This window comes from Equus caballus, chromosome 24 (assembly GCF_041296265.1).
Source record: "Equus caballus isolate H_3958 breed thoroughbred chromosome 24, TB-T2T, whole genome shotgun sequence".
Taxonomy (NCBI): Eukaryota; Metazoa; Chordata; class Mammalia; order Perissodactyla; family Equidae; genus Equus; species Equus caballus.
This window is the reverse complement of record NC_091707.1, coordinates 55,612,820-55,623,722: the sequence shown is the minus strand read 5'-3', so window position 1 is coordinate 55,623,722 and position 10,903 is coordinate 55,612,820. Positions and strand designations below refer to the sequence as shown.

At 55.5% G+C, this 10,903-nt stretch overlaps 1 non-coding gene across 1 annotated transcript; it reads right to left on the bottom strand.

Moving 5' to 3' along the window:
• Nucleotides 1–10,416: 10,416 nt before the first annotated feature.
• LOC111770508 (small nucleolar RNA SNORD112) lies at nt 10,417–10,495 on the bottom strand. Its single transcript, XR_002803779.1, has one exon. It is a non-coding gene; the product is annotated as a small nucleolar RNA SNORD112 (small nucleolar RNA).
• Nucleotides 10,496–10,903: the final 408 nt, after the last annotated feature.

Here is a 10,903-nt window from a genome sequence, read left to right as displayed (position 1 = left end):
ATGAGAATAGTGATAACAGTCAGAATTTTAATTATAATAAAATATTTATGGAGTGTTCACCCTATAGGAAACATTGTTTTAAGCACTTTAAATATTTGACTCATTTAATCTTCAATTATCCATTAATAAGGTGCTAATGGCATCCTCATTTTACAACTGAGGAAACTGAGGCACAGAGGTTAAATACTTTGTCTGAACTCATGAAACTAGTGAACGGCAGAGCGGGGATTGAAACCTGAGCCTCCAGGACGTGGGTGGCAGGGCTGGGGGCATAGGCAAGCTACGGACCTCCGTGTGCTGCCTCGGAGCCCGGCCAGCACGGCCGCTGGCTGAGCTGAACTGCGGCCTCCGTCCAGTTCCCTCTCTCCTGGCCTTGCACCCTCCAAGCTCTACAGTCATTTTCACATCTGCTTCCCTTAGCGTTCAGTCCTAATATGAGCTATGAGAAATTCAATTTAACTTAATGGTACTGCAGAATGCCAGTGATGTATCTGGCCCTTGTGTGTGTGATCGTCACAAACAGGATAAACTAGAGAAGGTGTTACTGTAGAAATGAATTTAGAGTCCAGGGCTAAGAAGTCCAGCTCCCTGACCAACTAGAGGGTGACTGTGACACCAGTGAACCCCAAGGGGTGCAGGGCATTCTCAGGCACGGTCACAGGGAAAAGGAACTGGGGAGAGCGTACGGGTTTGGAAGGAAAGCAAACTAGGGTTCAGATCCTGGTTCCATAGTTGCTTGCTCCCTACACGATTTGGGGGCAAGTCCCATCCCATTCCTAAACCTCAGTTTCCTTTTATCTTAATTGAGGATGGTAATTCCTACCACGGAGGGTGGCTGTGATGATTTGGAGGAAATGAAATTAAATAAAATTATGCCAAGTGACCAGAAAAGGACTGAGCATGCAGAGGAGCTCTGGGCTTAGTCTTCCGGGAGAATCAGCATGGTGCGCAAGCAGCTGGGACTGAGAGCTGCTGCTGAGCGCTCCAGCCCCACAGCTCGGACTTGGTCCCTGTGAGTAGGCGTCCCACTTGATGCCCCAGGGCCACCTGAGCCAGTCAGTACACTGAGAGGCAGAACAGGAGGCAGGAGCTTCTCAGCAAGCTCCACCCAGAGGAAACCTCTCTTCACAGCTCAAGTAAGCCTTTGCTGGTGGTGAGGAACAGACCATTCCCTCTCGTTCGTCCATCCATCCATCCGTCCATCTGCACTTCAATCCATTACCCGTCCACCAGCATTCACCAGCTAGCCAGCCATCTCTCTGCCTACCGATGCATCTTGATGCAGGCATCCATCCATCCACCAGCCCCAACATCCATCCTTCCACCGCTCCATTAGGCAGAGAAATCAGACAAACCTGGGTTGGAATCCCGGGTCCCACCTCCTAGCCGATCTGGGACAAGCCACTAACTTCTCAAAGTCCTCTCAGCTGTAAAATACAGAGAAATTAAATCATAGGACGCTGGGGTGAGAATTTAGAGAGAGAGCGGACCACCCCAGTGCCTGGCCCAAGCAAATGATCATTAAATATTCATTCCCTCTGCTTCCACAGTCGGGCTGTGACTGATGCAGGGAGAAAACCATGGGATGACATAGTGAGAAATGCTTTTCAGAAATTTTCTGCAATGTGCAACCCCCTGCGGCCCCTGGAGCTGGGTGACGGGTGACAGCCCGAGCAATTTGGGTAGCAGTCCCTCTTGGACTGACAGCGGAGAGTGCCATCTAGTGGACTGGCAACTGGTGGGGTCCCAGCTCTTCCCGAGTTGCCTCTGCTGTGTGCTGTGGGGCAGCAGAGTTGCCACCAGCCGGGAGGTCCCAGCCCCTGGACCGCAGGCTGCCTTGTCGGGATGCGGTGCACGTACTGTCTTAATCACTCAGGGGCCCGGGCTGCCAGGAGCCTTTTGTTTTGTGGACGATGGCCAACTCTGTTTTGCCTACCCCAACCAACTCCCCTTTAGAGATTTCTGGGAAAAAGAGTAATTCTCGCAGCTACCGTTTGCTGAGTGTCTATGATGTATTAGACTCGGGGCTGGGGTTTCATGTATATTATCTCTAATCCTCTAAACGACCCTAGGGAAGACCCAGAATTTGCCCCAGGCTCAGTGAGAAAAGTGAGCTTTGCCGAGGTTGGGTTACTCACATAAGGGGAGGGTAGATGTTTGAACCTTGGGATGTGTAGTTGTACTTACCTTCTAGAGTCCCAGCGCCCCTTGAAAGCAGAGGCAAGAATCTGGACAGTGTTTGGAACACGCCAACTGTAAGAGAAATTTATGGATAAATCGGGCATATTTGAACACTAGAGAGATGTTGGATGACGTTGAGGAAATGCTGTTAATTTTGTAACTGTGATCATGGCATTGTGGTTATGTTTTAAACCAGAAAAGAATCCTTCTCTTTTAGAGATACACACTGAAAAACGCTCAGAGGAAATGCTATGGGGTCCGGAATTTGATTCAGAAAAGTCTGAGGAGGAGGGGTGGAAGGACAGGACAAGAGGGGCTGAGAGCTGACGGCGACCAGGTCTAGGTGACAGCAACATGAAAACTGTGTAAATTGTGATGAAAACGTGTACTGTTTTCTCCACTTTTGTGTTGGCTGAAATTTCTCACAATTGACATGTTAAAACAAGTAAAAGTAAAGTGCAGGAGATGAGGTGGTAGGAGAGAGGAAGCCATTTAACAGCGCAAAGGGCCCAGGGTCCACGCTAAATCCTGGGGGGAACTGGGGAGCTGGTCCATAGGCAACAAACGCCTCAGAGTAGAGAGGACTAGAAAGGCGCCAGCCGGCGGGGCAACCGACCGTTCTGAGTTGGGTGATTAAGGAGAAGCGCAAGGGGGCGGGAGCTGGCCAGCAAGACCCCACCAGCTGCCCCCTGGCCCCTGTGCCCCCATGCCTCCTCTTCCCTGGCTCTCAAAGGGCCTGAGGGTGCCTCCCTTCTGCAAGGTAGAGCAGACCCTGAAGACTCCTTCCCTGGGACCAGCTGGCCAGGCCGGGAAGGATTCAGCTATCAAGCTGTCAAGTACCTTTTTTTTTTTTTTTTTTTTTTTTGCTTTTTTGAGAGGACAAGAGTTGATGCTTCTGCCTTAAAACCATGTGCCAAGCTGCCCTCACCACCCTCAGCCCCTCTCCTCCCCATGTCTCCCAGCCTCCCTCTTTCCTGTCAGTCACATTGCTGCAGACTGACTCAAAGGACCCCAGGTCCATTCCAACCCCTACAGGGCCCCTGACCCCCACCATGCACTCCACTTCTCCCCCTTTCCGGCCCCTCTGCAGCTTCCACTCCCTGCGAACCGGCTTCCTGGGCGCCTCGCCACCCCTCATCCCCTGCAAATGCTCCCTCCCTCATCCTTCCTTTCCCACTTTGGAAAGCCGGCCACCCCCAGGAAGCTCCCCGGGCTGGACCCCCCGGGGCGGCCTGCGGCATCGCAGCACAGGCCTCTGGGAGGGAGGGACGCAGCGTGCAGCCACTCCCAGGCCGGGTTCCTGCGCCCCCAGCTGGGGCAGGGCCTGGCCCCCTCACGCATCCGCCGCGATGAAAAGTGCCCCTGAAAAACCAAAAGCACGGTCCCTTCTGCCTGTCTCCCGCCCCCCCTCACTTTCCGGGCTCAAAAATGTGGCCCAGGCAGCCCCCTTGTGGCACTTGGGGGCGCCACAGACTCTTGACTGGTGTCTGAAACACTAGACCGTCTGATTCCACCGCACCGTGAGTTGGCACAAATCTTAAGTGGCCCAACTCCTACCGGATGCAGACCTGGCTCAGCGTCTCTCTGAGTCGGGGGCATCATTCTCCTCCGCTCCCTCTCCGGCGACATCTCTCCCTCCTGGCTCCCTCCCTCCCGGAACTGGAACTCTCCTGTTGAATACCGCTCTGACACTGACACGCAGACAGGTGTCTGATGACTAACAGTGGTAGGGGGCCGGTGGGAAGGTGTGGGAACAGGGGCGTCTCATGCAATGACGTTGGGTTTCCATTTCCATCTCACAGATGGGGAAACTGAGGCACGGGGCGGCTCATAGTCCTTGTCTGTGGCAGAGAACGGGCTGGGGAATCCTCTTCCCAAGAGTGGGTTCCAGTGTGGGTCATTCTCCTGAGATAAGGGGACTGCCCTTAAGACTGGCCCCTCTTGTCCCTTTCAGCCTTTATGCCCACATCCCTCCTGAAGCCAGTCTTGCTCTAGGAGGTAGCCCTAGTGGGCCCCCCGGAAGTGCCCCATCCTCTCTAACTCATCACCCACACAAACAAGCCCCAGCCCCCTCCATCTCCATCTGCAATCTGCCTGGAGGTGGGCAGGGCCCTCCACGCATCAGGTTAATAATGCATTTTCAGAAGCCTCTGCCCATAGGTGCTACCACCTAATTTTTAATCTGCCCTTCAAACGGATTGGGCCACAGAGGAGCTGGGATCTCAAGCACCGCTGGGAGGTGCTTATAACTAATCAACCCATCCCCTGCCCACCCACGCCCCCCCAGCACTCAGCACTGCCTCGCTGAGCTGTCAGCTGAGCAGGGTGTGGTGGGGAGCCTCCGACAGACTGGGGTTCCATCCCGGCCCGGCCTCACTCCGGCTGAGAGACGGTGAGTATGGAACTTCACGGCTCCCTGCCTCAGTTTCTCCATCAATCAAATGGGGATGATAAGGCCAGTGCTCAGAGTTGCTGCCGGAGTGAATCCTAGGCAAACAGCCCCGCTCAGAGCTTGGCCCCTAGATAGGGCTGCATAAATCTCACTGCCCTCACCCCCCCCCTCCGATCACTTGATTTACAGTGACTTACTCCCTGTCTCTTTCCCCCACCAGACTGAGCTTCAAGAACAGGAAGCCGACCGGCACTGCTCCGTGGCCAGCCTCCCACTCGGGTCTGGGCCCGGGAAGGTAGGTACACTGTGGTGGTCTGGAGAATGAGCGCATGGACCATCCCACAGTCTGTGGGACGCCTGGACCCACTGGGCTTCCCTTCCCCAGAAGCCCTCTGTGGAAACTGGCCCTGCTAGGAAGTGGCAGGGAAAATGTTCTCTAACGCCTTACCCCTGGGTCCTCTCATACTGTCATAGACAATGCAAATTCTTGCTCTATTAAATGCAGATGTGGGATTGCGTGTCATTTCTGCTGCCTGCTGCCTCTACTGTGAGCTCACAGGCTAGGGGCTGCCTCTGGCTGACTTGATTTGTGCGATTAAGCCGGCAGAGGGGTCTCTGCCAGGCAAAGTTCCCGTTTGTATTTGGAGCAGGGTCTCAAAAGGCCAGACGGTTTTCTTTGGTGCGACACTTGTTACACGCGTGCCTCCCTGCCGGGGTCTCCCTGTCTACTCCACAAGCATTTATGAAGTGTCTGATGTGTGCTGGGCTACTTGTATCTCGTTTTGTCTCGCTTCAAGCCAGGGAGGGAGCCCCTCTTATCTCCATTTCACAGAGGAAAAACCGAGGCTCTGAACAGTAGAGGGGGTTGCCGTGGTCTCACAGCTAGGGAGCAGGGAGTGGAGCCCAGCCTGTCTCACTCAGGAGGCCCCCAGCCCCGCCGCGGCCGCCTGCCGCCGCCGCTGCGGGCTGACCAGGGCCGGCCCAGCCGCCAGCAGCTCCTGCGGAAAAGACAGGGGGGTTTGCATAGAGAGCATTCTCCCTGGCAACTGGCAAAGGGGCCATAAAAAACCGACAGGGCTCAGAAGCCGCTTAAGAGATAGCGCCAGAGCAGCTGGACCCAGGCGGGGAGACCCGCGCCCTCCCCTGGGCTCTTTGCAGAACAGCAGGGCAAAGGGCCCCGTCCCAGATCCAAAGGTGCAGGGACAGAGGCGTCCCGGGACAGGTGTAGACGGCCGTGATCAGGACGGTGACAGGGACCCCAAACCTGGCCTCCCGGTTGATAGGGGGCTTGCCATTCAGCACGGAAAAGGGAGGACTGAGAGCGAGCTTGCTGCCTGCAAAGAGCCGAGGGCAGAGGGGGCGAGGGGCCGCTGTGGAGCCGCGGAGGCAGACGCAGAAAGCAGGGGAGGGCTTGGCGAGGCAGCTCCGTCTGCGAGCCCCGAGCGGGCTGCTCGGGGAGAGAGGGAGCTCCCTGTTACGGGAGGCATCCGAGCAGAGAGAGGCAGGCCGGTACTTGGCCGGGAGGCTGCAGCACGGCTCCCTGCCCGGGCTGGCAGCCCGCACGTCTAGGCCTTTGAGAAGCTCCTACAGAGCTGAGTCCCGAGCTGGGCTGGCTGCGGAGGAGGCAGGCTGGGGTCAGAGCAAGGATGCGCAGACTTCCCCGTGTACCTTGCCCCGAGCTGAATGGCAGAGGCACGGAGATGGCTGGCGGAGCGCTTCTGTCACAATGAGGCAGTGAGGGAGAGGAGCGGAGAATGGGGGTGAGTGCTCGGGGCCAGCGGGGGGAGGTGGGGGGCTGTCCTGCAGCCAACTCCCCATCTCAAGGGCCAGGCCACCTGGAGTGGCCAAGTGCCCGCCCCGGCTCCCAGGCCCAGAAACGCTGGCCTGGGTCCTCTGTGGGGCAACAGGCTGGCGCAGAGGGTGGGGGGAGCCTTCCAGGGGGGGAAGTAGAAGGAGGGGGGTCTGGTGAGTTGTGGGGCTGGCCCGGTCATGGGAAAAGCAGGGCCCTTTGCTGGAGGCTGGGCCGCAGCCACAGATTTGGCCGGTGGCTGGATGCTCTGGGGACTGGAGAAAGCCCCCTCGCCCGGCGGCGGGGCCCAGGGGCCTGCGGGCTGATGAATGCAGCCCACGCTGGAGTCAGGCGCTGGCTCTCCAGGCCCATTCACGGGGGCTCCGTTCCCAGGAACTCCGGGTGGACGGGGCCTTTATCAGGGGACCCCCGCGAGACGAGGCTCTGTTCTGCAGTTTCTAAAGGAGTTTTCTCGTCTTTGTTCCCAGTGTAGGCACTCTGTGTGTAAGTGTGTGTGCGCGCGCGTGCGTGTGTGTGTGTGTGTGTGTGTGTGTGTAACAGGCTGGCTGCGGGGCCAGCCCAGGTTCCTTGTCTGTGAAATGACCCTGGTGCCCTCGCTCACCCTCGGGCAGGGACGCAGCTCCATGGGGCTGAAAGATTCAGGGAGGACAGACGTACCCAGGGACCCAGGGACGGAGCCCCTTGTCAGTGCTGCCTAATTGTCCCACTCCCGACAACCCAAACTGCCAGGCGCTATCTGTCAGCCTCGGGGTCCCAACAGCTGCTCCAACCCGCCGTGGGGGGGCAGCATCGTGTTGCAGGTGGCGAGTGCAGGCTGGTGCCCGCAGACAGACAGACAGCCAGACAGACTGCCCGGCCGACCCGCTTAGGAGCCGCGAGCGAGCCCTTGGGGAAACTGTTTGCTTTCTCAGAGCCTCGGTTTTTCGTTGTTTTCGTCATTGCTGTTGTCTTAATCTATTAAAGGACTGTTTTGAAACTGTGGATTTGAAAATGTTTAGTAAAGCGGTATCTGCATACGTGTTCCGGCCTCTGCGGCATTACATGGTTGGGGGGGGAAACGGGGCGCGGAACAACAAGTCACGCACATGTGAAATGGTGCAAATAAGGTTTCTGGTCACGGGTAGCTGGTGGCGCAGGAAAAAAAAGGGGGGGGGCGCTCAGAATCACTTTGGTGTGGATTTGTAAAGTCACCCACCCAGATCCCTGACAGGCAGAGGCCACGGGGCAGCTTCTCTTAGCCCCCGATGGGCAGGCTGGCCGGAGGAGGCTCCTGCAGAGGAGGGGGCGCTACCCCCCTCCCACTAAGAGTTCCTTTTGCTCCAGACACAAACAAAGCCCAGCTCCCTCGCCCATGGCGAGAAAGTTAGGAACGGGGGTTCGGCACGGAGCGAGGGGCTGCATGGTGGGGGCACCGGCAGCGCCATGAACGGCTGCAGAGAAACAGCCCGGGCGGGGCGAGCCGAGCGTGTGCCGAGCCCTCGCTCCAGAGTAAACAAACTGAAAATTGAGGAGAGAGGCGTCTTTGTGCCCCGTGGCCAAGGAAGTTCACTTTTGTGTAAAAAGCAAGTCACACTTCCACTAGGTAAGGCTGCACAGAGGCACAAAAACCTCATTTAGGCTGGGCCCGGCCCAGGGAGCGTTTTCTGTGAAATTTAGGAGAAGTCAGGTTTAGCCAGAAGTTTTTCCAGGAATTATTAACCTCTGGAGACTGCAACCACTGTTCCTTCTCAGCAGCTTTTGCCAAAGTCTATAAAATACAAGCCCAAAAAATCTGCCTGAAGAGTAGTCTGACATTTTATATATATTTATAAAAAAACAAAATAAACTATCACAAAACTTTTTAGGAGAACCCAATTAAAACGGGTGGGGGCAGCCCCTTCCCGGGCCCCCAGGTGTTGGAGAAAAGGCCCTCGAACCCCCGGGGGCGGGGGGGGGTGGGGGGGGTGGGGAGGGGGGGAGCAGAGAGGCTTCTGGCCCCGCTCATTCTCTCTCAGCCTTTTGTTTTTTTGTTTTCCTTGGTGGGTCTCCCTGCTCTGAAAAGGAGCTACCTGTGTCTCAGGAGGGAGGGAGGGAGGGTCGTCAGTCAAGCATTCCAGGATGGTACGAGAAGGGAAAGGCTTCTGATTTTGCTGGGTCCGTGTGCTGGGGGGTTTATCTGTGTTATTTTCTCCCTGAGCCTCGCAGTAACCTGTGTGGGAGTCTAGGATTCCTTTTTTATTATCAGGAAACTGAGGCAGAGGAATTCTTGGGGACTTGCCAAGGACACACAGCTCTGTGTCTGCTCTGTAGCTGGGTCTGCGCTCAAGATGGCTGGCCTCTCGGGATGCCTCCTACCCACCCCTCACCCCCGCCGCTCCCAGGGAAAGAAAGGGGACCCAAACCTTGAACACCAACACCGTGGTGACCTTTGTTCCTCTCTACAAGCAGGTGATGTCCTCTGCCCCCAAGGATGATGCCACCTTGGCATCACAGTCTCTCGACCCCAAAGCCTGTGCTCTTTCTAGAACATGACCCGGCCCAAAGGCAGAGGCACCACTCAACTCTGTCCTCTCCCCGGAGCCATCGCCATCACCCCAGCTGGTGGCCCTGCTGTCACATGCTAGGATTTTCCTCCTTCTCATGTTCCCAGACCAGGCTTACTTCCCTCTGGCAAGGAACAGGCCACAAAGGACACAATCAACCATTCCCAGGCTGTAATTATGCCCTGAAAACCCGTCACTGGCACTCCCGACCCTGAGATGCTACCACCCCCACCCCGGACCCCAGGACTCTGGGTTCTGGGGCCCTGCACACAGCTGCCGGCAGGCAAGGGGCAAGCCCGCGCTGTGTGCCCAACAGGGTGCGACAGAGCAGTCTGGGCCAATGGGCGACGCTAGCCTGCACCCCGCCAGGTGTGTGTTTTCAGCGTGACAGCATACTGAGACTCACCCAGCGCCGCAGAGCAGACAGCTCTGTCCTCTGAAACTGCCCATCGGCCCAGGGAGGAACATGAGGCAGGTTTCAGTTAGGGAACATCAGATGCAGGCAACACGGGAGCCAGGGACACTGGAAAGGGACAAAGGAAAGGGGGTGATTAACATGTGGCCAGTTTTGTGAATTCTAGAAAAATGCAAAACTTGTCAACTTAGAAAACACGTCAATAAGGCATCCCAATTCCGGGGACTATGCTTTGCTGGACTTTTGAATGAGATGCTGGCGGGTGGGGGCGGGGTGAATGGCCTCTAATTCTAGGTTCACCGCAGGGGGCATTTCAAGCCTGGTCTCGGGGCCAAGGAGAAGCTGGCTAGAAAGGCAAGGCCGAAGCCCCCAGGTCTTAAAAGGCAGGATGCACGCAGGGAGAAGCAGGTCGCGCTGCAGTGCCTAGCGGGGAAATATGTGCCTGCATGGGGAGGGGGACGAGGCTGGGAGCCTCCAGCCGGACCCTGAAGGGTCTTACATGCCAGGCTAAGGCGCTTGGACCACGTCCCAGAAGCTCCGGGAAGTCAGATGGAGGATTTAAAGCAAGACAGTGACAAGGCAGAACGGCATTTTAGAAAGATCACTCAGTGAGAATAAACTCTGTAAACCAAACCATTTAAAACCCAGCTATCCCACCTTTAAGAAGCTAGATAAAGGAGCAGTCGGGGACGTGTTTACAGATTCGGCTACAAGAATGCTCATTGCAGGGTCGTTAGCAATAACAAAAAACGTTAGATCATTTCTAGCTGGCGTCAGTTGAGCAGAATCATATTAATTAAAACCTCGGTTTGTGATGTGCCCTCCTCATTTAACTGCGTGAGGACCACTTTTATTTTATGTATTCCTTTTTTATTTATTTTCTTAAATAATATAACCAGCACCCACAAACCTGTGACCCACCTCGGCGACGAGGACCTTAACCGAGCATCTATCTGTACACATCGTCCTCCCTCAGCACACTTACAGCTAGGACCTTCAACAGCAGAGCTGGCTCTAACCAGCAATGGTCCCCACACACCCCAGAATATTAAACAGCTCTTAAAAAGAACCAAACAGCCGAGGCCCATTGTCTTTTAATGGACCTCAGTACTTTGCGCAGAACAGGATTAATCACCATCTTTTGTTCGTAAACACTTTCTCTCCTCATGGGTCCAGGCACACCCCGCTTTTATTTTGCTAATTTGTGCGTGCACATATTCATCTGTAATGATGTCAGGAACACGCGTGAGCCCCCTCCTCAAGTCCAGATCTCAGCAAGGACTTACACCTGCCTCGACAACCCGTCCCCACCAGAAAGGGCCTGGGGCGTTCGAGACAGCAGTGAGGGGCGTACATGAACGCCAGTGTTTACGGATTACAGGCGACTAAGGGGTTGTGATAAGAAATGATGCCGATCTTTAAATTATCTCCAAGCAGATTCCTGAGTGAAGAAAAACAAGCTGCTCGAAAGGAAATGTACACTATGATGTAGTTTATAGAGAAAATAAACAAAATCATATATTTTACAGGTCTAGGTAAATACATATGCAAATGCAGAGAAAAATATGTGGAACTACACACCT